Below are 15,485 nucleotides of genomic sequence, written 5' to 3'. Positions count from 1 at the left end.
CTCGCAGCCGAGAGGGAGGCTCGACCTACAGCCTGTTCATTAGAAAACCTGAAGGGTAAGCATATAGCAAGCTTAGCCAAAAAAAAAACAGCGCATCAGGGCGGCAGAGGAAGGGCCTAGATCGCCTGATGTCTGTTGGTTCCAGGTGCTCTGGGAAAACAGAGAACTCAACTCTCATGTGAGAGGAGAACTCCAAATTCAGATAAGGAGTAGCGTGCTCATAGGTGACCCTTTGATAAAGGGGAGCACTGCTAAACACTACCACGAGAATAGCCCACGGAGCGAGGAATCCAACTCAGAAGGGAGAGAATTCAAATGCTCGAAAGAAAGCACCATGCTCACAATAACCCTCAATGGTGAGGGGAGCGATGCTTCAAATATGTGTCAACAGAGACACACTGGTTGAGTGGAGCCCAAGGTACCAGGGTCTAAACCAACTCAGAGAAAGGGAACGAGGTTAATAACGCGTAACTCTTACCATACAGGGTTTCAGAAAAGTGCGCAAAGTATAACGTGCCCACTTACCACTATGTGGATTTCAGAAAGTGCACAAAGCTTAGCGTGTGCACTTACCATAGCATGGATTTAAGAGCTTCCCAAGCATCTGTTCACAGATACCCGGAAGTACTGAGCCAAACGGGAGAGGCAAGCTCAAATACAACCCTCTAAGGCGAGGGGAGCACTGCCCGAGACAGCATTACACAAGAAGGTTCTTGCAAATGCCATCTATACTTCCCGCTCGATGCCTCAATAAGAGGGGATATCCTGGTGACCAGGAAGCCCTTCAGGGCGACCTAGATACAGTGTACCAGACAGGGCAGTCTGAAAGCATAAGCCCAGCCCAGACATCCAGGAAATTTTGCAGTGCCGTGCCGGAGGCCTGATGATCAAGAAGGCTCCCGCAGAAGCCTGTGACCTGGCCGCATGATCCAGGAAGCATGAAGCCGGAACCAGGGCTATCATACCGCTGGACACTATATCGACGAGTGAAGGACCTACCCTAGAAAAAGGACAGAAACACACAGGTCCCGGAAAACGAGCCACGACACTAGCCTTTTGTGCCCGTCTCTGATCCTCAAACCGAGACGGGCCAGGACCCCTGGGTTGTTCGGGCTCAGACCTGGACCTTCGTGGAATGAAGGATTGGAAGGTTAGTTCACCCAAAAATGAAAATTAGCCCATAACTTACTCACCCTCAAGTCATCCTAGGTGTATTTGACTTTCTTATTTCAGACGAATCCAGTCGGAGTTATATTAAAAACTGTCTTTGATCTTTCAAGCTGTTTAATGCCACTCAGCGGGTGTTGCATGCATCAGTCCAAAAGAAGCTAAATAAAAAGCGCCCATCCATTAAAAAAAAGTTTCTCACACGTCTCTGGGGGAGTGAACAAAGGCCTCCTGTAGCGAATCGATGTGTTTTTGTAAGAAAAGTATCCATATTCAAAACGTAATAATCACTTTAATGTAGCTTGCGCCAACAGTTGTACCCGGAAGCAGTTCTGGGCGGATGACGTATGAGGCCGGCTTTGCGCATGCGCCGCTCAGAAGTGACGAACTTATTAGAAGTACAAAACGAGGATTTGTAAAAGAAGAATGTCGGAGGATTTCGATATAAACCAAGAGGAGACTGGTTTTCCTTTGCTAGAGTAAGGAAACTTTGCTTCCTTTGATCCTGTTAACAAACGTTGGTTTTCACGAGACTCACCGGCGCATGCGCAACGCTGACCTCATACTTCATCCTCCCGGAGCTGCTTCTGTGTACAACTGTTGGCGCAAACTACATTAAAGTGATTATTACGTTTTGAATATGGATATTTTTCTTACAAAAACGCATTTATTCGCTACAAGAGGCCTGTGTTCACTCCCCGGAGCCGTGTGAGACACTTTTTTATGGATGGGCGCATTTTATTTAACTTCTTTTGGACTGATGCATGCAACACCCGCGGAGTGGCATTAAATAGCTTGAAAGATCCAAGACAATTTTTTATATAACTCCGACTGGATTCGTCTGAAAGAAGAAAGTCATATACACCTAGGATGACTTGAGGGTGAGTAATTTATGGGCTAATTTTCATTTTTGGGTGAACTAACCCTTTAATGCCCACATGAGAATTCACACTGGAGATAAATCTTACACCTGTAAACTGTGTGGGAAGAGTTTCTCACGAAATGGAGGTCTTAAGACTGACATGATAATTCACATTGAAAATAAGCCATTAATATGCCCTCAGTGTAGAAAGAGTTTTACGCAAAAAAAAAAAACCTAAATGCCCACATGAGAATTCACACTGGAGAGAAGCCTTTCACCTGCCCTCAGTGTGGAAAGAGTTTCAGGCTCAAAGAAAACCTTAGGACTCACATGCGGATTCACACTGGAGAAAATCCATTCACGTGTAGTCAGTGTGGAAAGAGTTTCAGATATAAAGAAAACCTTAATAAGCACATGAAGATTCACTCGAGAGAAGAGTTTTAAATGTCATCAGTGCGAAAGGAGTTTTACAGACAGGAATCACCTTCAGAATCATGTTAAAATTCACATCGGAGAAAAGACTTTCATGTGCCATCACTGTGGAAAGAGCTGCTCAAAAGAAGGAAACCTCAAGGCTCACTTGAGAATTCACACTGGAGAGAAACCTTTCACCTGCGAACAGTGTGGAAAGAGTTTCACGGTTAAAGTAAACCTTCAGATTCACAAGGTAGTTCACACTGGAGAGAAACCTTACAAGTGTCTGCAGTGTGAGAAGAGTTTCACTTGTCAAAGCAGCATGAAACATCATTTGAAAACTCATTCTGGGGAAAAAATTGCCATTTTCCTCAGAATGACAAGAGGTTTAGAAAAAGAAGCAATTTCTACAATCTGCACATTCATTCTGGAAGACATTCAATTGCAGTCAGTGTAATAAAAAACATTATTTGCCATCACACTTACAGAAACATGTGAAAAGTCATGCAAATGTGAGACTCTGTTTGTGTTCTTTGTTGAAGAATATGACAAGAGAAAACGCTGTGTGAAATCAAGGCTATGTTCAGACCGCAGCTAAATGTGGGCTACATCTGATTTTCACCTTCATGACTACTTTTTTTGTTTGCATCCTTCACCTGTTTATGCTTGACCATAAGGCTTTTTAATTTTCTTTTCTGCATATGTACTCCTGTGGCCATACCTGATCATCTTCTTTGCTGTAGTTTCAAATATTGATCGGTTACATTAGATTCCCTCAAATTTTGAATATGTAGAGGTGTCACTCAATTTCCTCTGAATCAAAATATTAGTCAAACTTTTACCATGCTGGGAAAAGCAACAATGTAACAGGAAGATTATAAATAAATTGACATAAACTGAACAAAATTACTTGTTCCCATTTATTCTAGGTGTATTTTAGCTTATTATTTAGTCAATTTCAATTGAATCTTGTAATATCTGGATACGTTTACTGATTGTGGAACTCTGGAAATACCAGGCAACTTTGAATTTATGATCAGGAAAGCATGGAAATATTACTCTAGTTTTGCACAGGTCTGAATTGTTTTTGTTTGTTTGTTTATCAGCACAGTTCATTCTTTGTTGTGCTTCCAATAGCCTGTATGTACAGTACATATATGTACTGTTTCCCTTCTAATTCATTTGCTGCAATAAACAATCCTAAGCAGTTGGCCTTCATTCCTTTTGTTGTTAATTATACATTAGAGAAAGTATTTTATAGAATTTATTAATTCTCCACATTGCTTGTAGGCTTGCAGGATGCTGGAGCCGATCCCGTATCTCGGGCCGAAGGCAGGGAAACACCATGGACAAATGGCCAGTCCATCACAGGGCTCGATGTATTTAAAGGGGTCATGAACTGCCTTATTCATTATTTTGTACTGTTCTTTGAGGTACACATAATGTTATGAAGATTTTTACATTAAAAAACAGCAACATTTACAAATAATAGGCTATTTTCTGTCCTGTTTTGACCCCTCTTATCGGAATGCACTGTTATATAGGCCTGGTGGACTGTTGACTCAAACAGTTGTGTATGTTTGACAGCCTACATTCCTACATTCCTCATAGATGGATGTTGATTTAGGTCAAAAACGCATAAATACTCAGTACATATCAAATTATCTGTAAAAACAGATAATCATGTAATAAATACAGTTACTCTCACTTGTGTGTTGCGATATTACTGTCGGATGCAATATAGTCTGCACTGCATCATGGATCTTATCTATGCACAATCAGCTTGTAACACTCCAAAGAAAGGAAAACTTGAAATCGCATCATATGACCCCTTTAAAGACATCTTCTAAATGTCTATTTAACATCTGGTAGGAAACGTCCTATAGACGGATTGCAGATGAGCAAACACTCTAAAAAATATGTCTTGCATATGTAAATGCAGACGTCTCCGTGATGTACGTGTGCTATCAGGGTTTTAGTTTCAATCTTTCTGAAAATCCTGCCTTGAACTGTGCCTTGTTTGTAAACAAATCCGTGGGGAAAAAAAAAAAGAGTGAACCAAGGACCAAGTTCTTACCGACGCTGTCTGGATCTTCATTAAAAATAAAGTTCATCCACTCTTTCCTAACGTTGTTTTCTGAGCCATCTTTATCGTTTGGTTTCTGTGTAGACCTGCGTTTACTGCTCTCATTTACACTAGATGTGTGAATCAGTGGGCGGGGCTAAACAGACAGTGATGTAGAAGCAGGCGTTGATCTTCTTCTGCGAAGGCTGTGTTTAGCCACAATATTACATCATAAAGTGGCACATTCCACATGAGTCGTATTCTGAGCTTGGTTTCAATAAAAGCTGTTTTTAAATAACGAGAAAGTTTTGAGTTTTGAAACTTACAGGATGTTTTTATAGTACAATGACATTTATATGTCAAAAGATCAAGGGAAACTTGACCCCTTTAAACCTCAATGAAAATCTGTGGAATGACTTGAAGACTGCAGTCCACAAACAGTCACCATCAAATTTAACTGAACTCGAGCAGTTCTGCAAAGAAGAGTGGGCAAATATTGCAAAGTCTAGACGTGCAAAGTTAGTAGAGACATCCCAACAGACTAAAGGCTGTAATTAAAGCAAAAGGTGGTTAAAAACACACAAACACACACAAGGCAGTGATCCGTTTTCCAACTCAGTGATTGTTTTTTTGAGAGGGATGAGAACGTTTCACGTTTATGAGAACGAGATGAGATTTTTTAACTTTTTAAAAGAAATACTCAATGATGAAATATATAGGGAAAATAGACTTTTATTCAACTGAAAAACACAAAATGCCAAAAAAAAAAACTCTAGGTGCATTTTGAAATCAACTTATACTTTATGAAAATAAACTTCCATTTTAATGAATTGTATGCAGTAATAAACATGTAATCACTGCAAAATGTTCTGTCCACAAACTCGACTGACAGGCAAGTAATTACACAAAAATTACAAATAGTATAAATAAAAATAAATAATAAACAACACAAATAACCCTTTAAAGTGGAAGTGAAGCAGTCAGTCAGGTTTATATAATTTAGTAAACTGATTTCCAAAAAAATATATATAATAAACACAATTAATGTAACCGTTTCAAAGAAAAAAGGATGTTTTGTTATAGCTTTTGGAGCAAGGGCGCAACAGAGAGAGTGTGTCTGAACCCCGAACGTTATGAAGGCTATTCCAGAGTTTGGGAGCCAAATATGAAAAAGCTCTACCTCCTTTAGTGGACTTTGCTATCCTAGGTACTACCAAAAGTCCAGAGTTCTGCGACCTTAGGGAGCGTGATGGATTGTAGGGTTGGTTCGCTCCGTTGGCCAGTGCAGTAATATAAGCATTTCTTTACTTTTTAAACACACACTTGTATTTAAATTGAGGAAGACGAACTTAAAAGGACTGTTGAGCCCATAATAAGTGCAATTGCTTGTGCATTTGAGCCGATATGGCGAGGGGACTGAGCAGTAGGCTACTACTGTTACGGGTGGAAGTCCTGAACCTGCTGGTTTGGGGTGAAGAGTGGGTTGGAAACAATATGTGTTTACGTGGATACTCGTCAAGACCGTGATTCTAACATAATTTTGTGTGCATTTGGTCAAGAAGACGTGAAGAAAAACTCAATTTGGTTCTCGCATATGCTGTCTGAGCTGTGGCTTTATGTGTGCGCACAGAAACGGTCTATCACAGCACGCATGTACCGCACTGAAATCTCTTTCACGCTGTCTCACGCTTGAATGGTTTAAAACACTTTAATGTTTAAACTGACAAGTCTTACAACATGTGAGAGTGATAAACGTTCTTGAGGAAGCAGCACTAGCCCGATTGTTCAGATAGGTGATTAGTTTAGTTAGATTAGTTTGTGAATCCAGTGTTAGATTAACACTGGAGCATCTTGTTAACAGCAGGTAAGCATATCGTATTCACAGGTGAACATAAAATATCTTGCATACCACTACTGGTGAACGAGCCAGTGTTATGCAAATATGTCTGAAAGGCCTGACATATGCCAATAGCTCGGGGATATCGTCACATTCTCGCGAGACCAGTCAGATCTTGCGAGATCATGAGATTTCGTCACACCCCTATAAAAGATGTAAATACAGCTGGATGAAACAAACACCGTGTCCATCTTCATTTCAGGCTGCAAAGCAACAAAATGTGATTATTTTAAAGGGGGTGATTCTTTTCAATACCCACTGTATATAATTATTAGTAGATGCGCTATACCTTTATTATTTAGAAATTGACCAATAATTTGTGACCTATATTTTATATGTAGATTGATTTCTCCTCTCTAAACTGTTTCACAAGTGTGTTCTCTTATCACCACTGCTTCTGCATGAATGTGACGTATCACATCACAGAGACCGAGGCCTGTCCTGAGAGTCACAAATTAACAAGGCAGAGGTAGAGCTGCATCTTCCACCAAATAATTACATTGAACCAAAGAAATAAAAGCAAACTATCTGTACCATATTTAATTGCGTATTATCATATTGTTCCATTGCATCATATTGCATTGAATCGCATTGTATTGAATCGAATCAAAATCGGTTTACACTGCATTGGTAGATGCTTCATATCCATCTTTGATGAGGCACCCACTGTTTCTTTAAATTCACTTTTTCTATTTGACCCTTTATTGTCACGTACCCTCCTTTCGTGAACACCAGTCATCTCTAGAGAAGGGGGGATTGAGGGCTGCCTTTGCCTTGTTTACAGCATCCTCCATAAGATCCAGTGGAGGAGCCAGTAATTTTTTGCTTCCTGGCCCCAGAAACAGACACTCCCTCCCATATTTTAATGATAAAGTGTCGTTTTTGACAATGTAGGCACTGCCCTCATCAAAGACAGGGTTCACCCCACTGGTAAGTGCCAAAAAAGCTACTGCTATCAAGAACACTGATGGTTTTGTTTGTGTATGACCAATTTTTTTTTTCTCTCATTACAAAAGAGGCTGGTTTAGATTTGGTTCTATTCAGTACGCATTTACAGGTGCACTGTAAATCCTAACTAGTTCAGTTTACTTAAAAAAAGTTTGGAAACTGATTGCCTTATTTTGGCAAAGTAAACTTAAAGGTAAAACTAAGTTAATTTACTAATCAGTTTAAAGTAAAGAAAGCAAACTCTTCCTGAGTAAATTAAGTAATAAATATCAAGTTAGTTTAATGTCATTTCTAGTCAACATACTCCAGGATATTTGCTAATCTTACTTAAGATGTAATAGTAAGATTACTTTATTAATTCCATTTAACTAACAGTGTTATTTTGTGTTCCGCAAACATCTTAAATGCTGTTATTATCAACATGGATTTAATCTGCCATTTTAAGCAATGGGGACTTAAAACATTACGTGCAATCGGTTTCCACACAGGGTGTCTGCGGGGTCTTAAAAAGTATTAAAAGTTGATCAATCAATTTAGAGAAAATTAAGGACCTTAAAAAGTATTAAAAAGTCTTAAATGCCATTTTCCAAGGTATTAAATTTTGTATCATCTTTTCATTATGTATATTTGTCGAATAGTGGGGTTCTGTGTAGTTTATTTATGGAATCCCGCGAGATTTGACGTCATCTGTTACGGCGCTCACTGACTGACTGCGTGATAGCGTGGGGCTTGTTGATGCCACTCTCGCTGAATTTCTGACCATTACCGCATGCTCCCATCTGCTCCCGCGATTTTTGTGTCCGCTCCTGTAAACATTCTAATATTGTATATAATTTTCGCGCATCAGGGCGCCGCTATCAATATGTGGGGTATTTAAATCCCCTTTGAATGAGCGCTCTCAGTTTCACTTAAGATTTCGCGATCGCGCGCGCACTGTGTAAAGGGAGCACATCTTACGATAAAAGATATTTGTCAATGAGCTCGGGATCTGTTTCCCAACATCTTGTCAGTTATCTCTCCTTACGTTTGACCCGTGATTAGTCAAATCTGACTTCTGCAGCTCGTGTTGGATGCAGGGTTGAAATTGGGCTGCTTTTAAACTGTTTCCATGGGTTGATTTTCCCCAGTGGGTTAAAGGTTTGAAATATTGCATAAACTACATTTGGTTGTAATGCTTGTACTGAAACGTTTTGCATTCTACCTGTAATAAAACTGTGCTAAATGTTTTGGGCCAAACTACTAGGAAGCATTTGAGCTGTGTTTATGATAAATGTGCATAACAGTGACTGTAAAATGTGTATTTTAGGGATGGAAATTACATTTTTATATTTGGGACATGGTAATTGCGCTACTTTGGGCTTTTTCCTTTTTTTTTTACTGGCATGGGCTTGGGATGCACAATTAAAATGTAATAGTTGTGATCATTATTTTACCTTCCATGATCATTCAGACATGACCAGGTGCAGTACTGACACACTGTGAAGTCTGCATCAAATCAATCACTCCGTAATCACAGGTAAACGGTCTGATCAGTCAGATGTTTGTCATGAAAAGTGTTCCACAAAACAGCTATGGTTTGAGTTGATGTTACAAATGCATCTTTTGAATATACTGTGTGAACTCATTGCAACGTTAGCTCGGAGAGCTTTATTTTCCCTCCTCAATAAGTTTTGTTTATTGGTCTAATTCTTGTTTATTGGGTTGCATTGGTTAGTCACTCAATTAATTCTCTTGTGCTTCGTTCCCCACTTCTGAATTATGTTGTATTGATAAGGAGTTATCACAAAGTAAGTCTGTTTAGTTGTGCTATATCTTACAAACAGTATATAGTAAATGTAAGTTAAAGTGTCGCCGATGTAATTGGTTACAACTTGGAGTGGCGATGAGGTCTTAAAATGTATGGAAAGAGTCTTAAAAAAGGTCTTAAAAGGTATTCAATTTAACTCCATGATTCCTGTATATACCCTGCCACATTTTCTTCAAGTAAAGTGAACGTATTTTTAGTAGTTCAACCAGCATGGAATGCACTTAACACAAGTTTGAATTTTTCAACCATTTATTTTTGTAAAAAACAGCTAGAAAACTTAAAGAATATCACAATAAAAAAATTAAGCTTTTAAAACATCTGTTCTTATAAATACTCTTTACAGACTTCTTGACTAAACAGCACTTTGCTGTCAGAACATTATCTGGACCTACTGGAACACCATTAAAAAATAGAGCATTTTCAGAATGGTATGCAAACAGAAAAGCAAAAATAAAATACAGGCCTTTAAAACCCATCCATGACAATTCTTCCCTCCAACATGATTGACTGTATTGCGTCCACAATGAGGGCATGTCTTCTGATAGAACTGTGAGCAGGTCTACAACTGCTTCACTAAAGTCTGCATCTACATCCACATCCTAAGTAGAGAAAGAAAAATAGGTACGGTGTGAATTTCTTCCTTTCAATTCTGGAAATGTTCTGAAAGCATGCAGTGACAAGGGGCTGTTGAGCAAAATTTTAAATTTAAATTTTTAATTTAAGCAACTTGATTCATATTGATGACCAGAGTGAGTGTACAGTGATCTGCGCAAACATCAAGCTCAAGGACATGTAATCAAGCTTTAAATTATGATCACCAAAGAGAGATGACGAGATTTGTAGTGTGATAGTGACATTTCAGAATACATGATTTACATCACAGAATATAAGTGTAAATTATCATTTGCGTCAACTATTACTGCATGCCTTCAAAAGACTTGGAATATTACACACAAGTTCCATCAACTACTTTATTTTATTTGTACATTGTTTTCAATTATTAGCATCATAGATGTGAATTTACAGAACATTCTTTTTTCCAATATGCTATTTGTACTGCATAACCCACCACTTAGAATTTAGAGCATTATCTCCCTTGTTATGGAGTGATGGATCACACCCATCATTTACATGATTTTATCTTAAAGGGTTAGTTCACCCAAAAATGAAAACTAGCCCATTATTTTCTCACCCTCAAGGCATCCTAGGTGTATATGACTTTTTTTCTTTCAGATGAATCCAATCTGAGTAATATTAAAAAATGTCCTGGCTCTTCCAAGCTTCTCCCAAACGACAAACACGCCACTTACACTTTTAGTGGTCGGGTCTTCTGTCACACATCACGGACACAAAGATGCGATTCAACAAATAAACAGTCTTTAATATTCCACAGGAAGGTAATCCAGACAGGACAGGCAGTGACACACGAGGTATAGACATTCAAGACCTGACAACAATGAGCAGAAAGTGAGTAACCTAAATACATGGCCAGAAACTAGGTCAAAGTAACAAAACTAAACAGGAAACGAAAGAAACACAACAAAAGTCCATGATCGTGACAACAACATTTATGGCAAAGCCAGTCAGTGTCTGGCACTTCCTCCACCCCTGCGCACTCCAGGTGGAACCACAAATGGCACAGATCACACTGGACCCATTCGTCAATGGCCTCAACTCCTGAGCCAGGTGGGACCACTCTACAGCAGACAGTGCGGTGTTCTCCATCTTCATTTGGATAAGGTGCCTGCTTCTTTTGCCTTTTGGCCTTATCTTTTTTCCTCCTTCTTCTTTGCCATTTATTCCTTGCACGTTCTCTTCTTTTCTTCCTTCTCTTCTCAGGTTTTTTTTCTACCAGCAGGTCGAAATGCTCATCGCTGGTGATGACACGGGCTGGCAACGGAATGCGAAGCCTCACCTTCTCCTTCCTCTCCAGGGCTGGACTCATGAGGACATTAGCCAGACTCTCAGGGATTACACCTGCTGCCACCAGGTAATTTTTGGGAGCCACTCTATTACAGGTGGGGCAAGGTGTTTGAGTCGTGGAGGGAGTGGTTGATGTTGTGCCAGTAGGTTGAGTGCTGGATGTGTAAGTAAGAGTGGCGTGAGCACTGGATGGTGTGGCTGACGGAGTGGCGGCAGGGCTGGATGGTGTGGCGTCACTTCCATCTGCAGATGGGAGCACTCTCACCACCTAAGAAAATAAAACGTATGTAAAACTCATTAACACACTTGAAAAGAAATGGAAGTAGCTTAGAGGATGAATTATCTTTGTATTAATGTCAAAATTACCTGGGTTGTGTCCACAGCAGCCCTAGACAGAGGAAAGATGCCAGCCTTGCGGAACCCGGCCTTGATGTTTTGGGCTGTGACAGCAGTGGGGTACACGTGTTTGAGGAGAGCTGAAAACTGCTTCTTCCCCACAACAATGTCCCCTCGCACCAGACTCATCCTGGAAGCCATGGTGGAGAAAGCAGTCTTCAGTGGGTTTAAGACAGCAATATCGAGGGACTGAAATATGTGTGTGGTGTAGGCAGAGAATTTAAATTTTGTTTTCCTTGCAGTACATGATTACATCTTTTGAGACATGTGTCTCGTATTGGTCCATGATTAAAATAAGTGGTCTCTCCTCACGAGCATATCTGATAAAATGGCGGAGTCATTTCAGGAAGAGATCTGAGTCCATGTAACCCTTCTCCTGGATGCCATAGAGGGCGTTGGGGGGCCCATCCAACCTATAGGCATTACTTGGGAGGCAGCCGGGGTAAATGATGAAGGGTGGAATGCTGTCCCCGGCTGCATTCACACAGCAGTGGACCGTGATGTGCTCCCTGTTCGTCTGCTGCTGTTGATAGACATGTTTCCTTCCAGTCTGGCACAGGACCTTCTCCCTGGACCGAGGCTTGTCTCCAAAGTCAGTCTCATCACAACTGTAGAGGAGATGTGGCTTGTTCTCCAGCTTGTGCTTCACATAAAGGACCTCGTACAATTTGAAGAATGCTGGTGGAAAGTTGTTGTGCGATAGACTGCGATACCAGATTCAACAAGAATTCGAAGCTATCGTTTTACAGACTGCCAAAAAAACACCGAAAGGAGAAATAAATGGATCGCTGCACTTCACAGAAAAAAACTGGTATCCAGGCAACGAAACGTGGATTTGCAGTAGTCACTATTGTGTCAGGTAACGTAGACTAACCATGTTCCGTACACTTTTCGCCCTTCACCGCACGCCAGCAACCACTCCTCCGTTGTTGAAAGCCAGACAAGCATGTCTCTGGGGGAATACCCATTGCACAGTCCACACTTTGATTGATGTCTTTTGGACCAATAGTTTTTGAGAAAAGTGGGGAAAAGTACCTCCTCCGCACGTGTACGAAAGATGATAAGCGTTAAAGATGTTCCGTACAGGCTACAATGATGTTCCGTACAGAGCGCATACTTTGATTTCAACAACAAAAATGGACATTTAACGGATCAACTTTGAGCTATTTATTTTAACTGAAGAAAACATTTCAACGAACAAGAAAGGTGAGTACCTTTTTATTTGTTTAAAATGGAAGTTATTTGCTGTTTTAATAAGCTCCATGCGAGCTAGGCCTGATTGTGTCGTGATATTGATTATGGCATGTGGGTCAAGCATGAATCATGTGAAACGTTAGTGAATAACGTTACCATATATTTCTGAAGACAAAGAAGGGCAAACAATTTCAACTGATTCAAAATATTTAATGATTAACCAATGTGAAAACTTCAAAACAAATGATCAGGATGCAGGTGTGTGTGTGTGTGTTTACAACTATTTACATTTAACACTAAACTGATTAAAAAAAAATACCATAACTAGAAATTAACCTGTTCATTTTCTGTGTGCACTATTTACATTGGTGTGTGTGTGTGTAACGTGTGTTTTTATGTGGACAGACAACATTTATGGCAAAGCCAGTCAGTGTCTGGCACTTCCTCCACTTCTGCACACTCCCAAGTGGAACCACAAATGGCACAGATCACACTGGACCCATTCATCAATGGCTTCATCTCCTGAGCCAGGTGGGACCACTTTACAGCAGACAGCGCAGTGTTCTCCATCTTCAGTATGAGGAGGTGCCTGATTCTTTTGCCTTTCGGCCTCCTGGGCTTGTCTTTTTTCCTCCTTCTTTGCCATCTCTTCCTTGCGCTTTCTCTTCTTTTCTTCCTTCTCTTTCTCCTGAGTTTCTTTTTCTACCAGCAGGTCGAAGTATTCGTCGCTGGTGACGACACGGGCTGGCAACGGAATGCGACGCCTCACCTTCTCCTTCCTCTCCAGGGCTGGACTCATGAGGACATTAGCCAGACTCTCAGGGATTACACCTGCTGCCACCAGGTAATTTTTGTGAGCCACTCTATTAATGTTACAGGTGGGGCAAGGTGTTTGAGTGATGATTGATGTGTCAGTAGGTTGAGCGATGGATGGTGTGGTGGGAGCGATAGATGGTGTGGCTGACGGAGTGGCGGCAGGGCTGGATGGTGTGGCGTCACTTCCATCTGCAGATGGGAGCACTCTCACCACCTAAGAAAATAAAACGTATGTAAAACTCATTAACACACTTGAAAAGAAATGGAAGTAGCTTAGAGGATGAATTATCTTTGTATTAATGTCAAAATTACCTGGGTTGTGTCCACAGCAGCCCTAGACAGAGGAAAGATGCCAGCCTTGCGGAACCCGGCCTTGATGTTTTGGGCTGTGACAGCAGTGGGGTACACGTGTTTGAGGAGAGCTGAAAACTGCTTCTTCCCCACAACAATGTCCCCTCGCACCAGACTCATCCTGGAAGCCATGGTGGAGAAAGCAGTCTTCAGTGGGTTTAAGACAGCAATATCGAGGGACTGAAATATGTGTGTGGTGTAGGCAGAGAATTTAAATTTTGTTTTCCTTGCAGTACATGATTACATCTTTTGAGACATGTGTCTCGTATTGGTCCATGATTAAAATAAGTGGTCTCTCCTCACGAGCATATCTGATAAAATGGCGGAGTCATTTCAGGAAGAGATCTGAGTCCATGTAACCCTTCTCCTGGATGCCATAGAGGGCGTTGGGGGGCCCATCCAACCTATAGGCATTACTTGGGAGGCAGCCGGGGTAAATGATGAAGGGTGGAATGCTGTCTCCAGCTGCATTCACACAGCAGTGCACCGTGATGTGCTCTCTGGTCGTCTGCTGCTGTTGATAGACGTGTTTCCTTCCAGTCTGGCACAGGACCTTCTCCCTGGACCGAGACTTGTCGTTAAAGCCAGTCTCGTCACAATTATAAATAAGATGTGGCTTGTCATCCAAACTGTGCTTTACATAGAGGGCCTCATAAAGTTTGAAGAAACCTTCAATGGCCTCCGGTGTAGCACCATGGACTCTGGCTCTATCCAGGGAATCTGCCGTCCGTGAGGTAAATTCTGGATGTCGGGCCTTGAACCTGGACCACCACACATCACTCGGCCCCTTCTCCAAATTCACAGTGGTGCTCTCGGTTCTGCCACTCTCCTTGATGATCTACCAATAGCCAGTATTTTGTCTAGGGATCTAGTTACTGTGAAGCCATGGTCTGCCATCCAGAAAATAAAAGAAACAAGAGCCTCTTCCTCTCCAGGTGTCAGGGCCGAATTAGGATGAGTGTTGTGGGCATATTTATTTATTTTGTAGTCTTGTAGAGTGGTGTGGGGAATACCATATTTTTTTGCTGTTGCCCTCAAGCTCGCTCCTGCCTTCACTTCCTCAACTGTCTTTTGTAACATCCCCTTTGAGTGCTGCTTTTTCTTTCCTGACATCTTTCCCTTTTTCTTAACTGACTTTCCTTTGAAATGAACATGTTATATAATATCATATGTTAACGTTAAATGGTTAGTTCTCCCAAAAATAAAAATTAGGCTGTGTTTTACTCACCCCCGATGCATCCTAGGTGTATATGACTTTCTTCTTTCAGACGAATCCAGTCGGAGTTATATTAAAAATGGTCTTTGATCTTTCAAGCTCTGTCATCGCACTCAGCGGGTGTTGCATTCCTTCAGTCCAAAAGACGTGAAATAAAAAGCGCCCATCCATAAAAAAAGTCTCACACGGCTCCGGGGGGTGAACAAAGGCCTCCTGTAGCTAATCGATGCATTTTGTAAGAAAAATATCCATATTCAAAACGTAATAAGTGCTTGAATCTAGCTTGCGGTCACTGTTGTAAAACGGAAGCAGTTCCGGGGGAATTACGTATGAGGTCAGCTTTGCGCCTGCGCCGCTCAGAAGTGATGAAACAAAACAACGGTCACTAATTAGAAGTACAAAACGAGGATTTGTAAAGAAGAATGTCGG

General features: G+C 41.0%; 1 protein-coding gene across 1 annotated transcript in view; it reads left to right on the top strand.

Moving 5' to 3' along the window:
* Positions 1-4,930: 4,930 nt before the first annotated feature.
* Positions 4,931-15,485, top strand: part of LOC107688071 (gastrula zinc finger protein XlCGF8.2DB-like) — an 18,938-nt gene continuing 8,383 nt past the window's right edge. Inside the window, exon 1 of the mRNA XM_016485622.1 lies at positions 4,931-4,937. The gene's annotated coding sequence lies outside the window, so the exon portion shown is untranslated. The remainder of the gene's footprint in view (positions 4,938-15,485) is intronic.

Source organism: Sinocyclocheilus anshuiensis, unplaced genomic scaffold, assembly GCF_001515605.1.
Source record: "Sinocyclocheilus anshuiensis isolate Anshui unplaced genomic scaffold, SAMN03320099.WGS_v1.1 scaffold793, whole genome shotgun sequence".
Classification (NCBI taxonomy): Eukaryota; Metazoa; Chordata; class Actinopteri; order Cypriniformes; family Cyprinidae; genus Sinocyclocheilus; species Sinocyclocheilus anshuiensis.
Note: the sequence above shows the minus strand (reverse complement) of the source record. Positions and strands in the feature narration are given on the sequence as shown.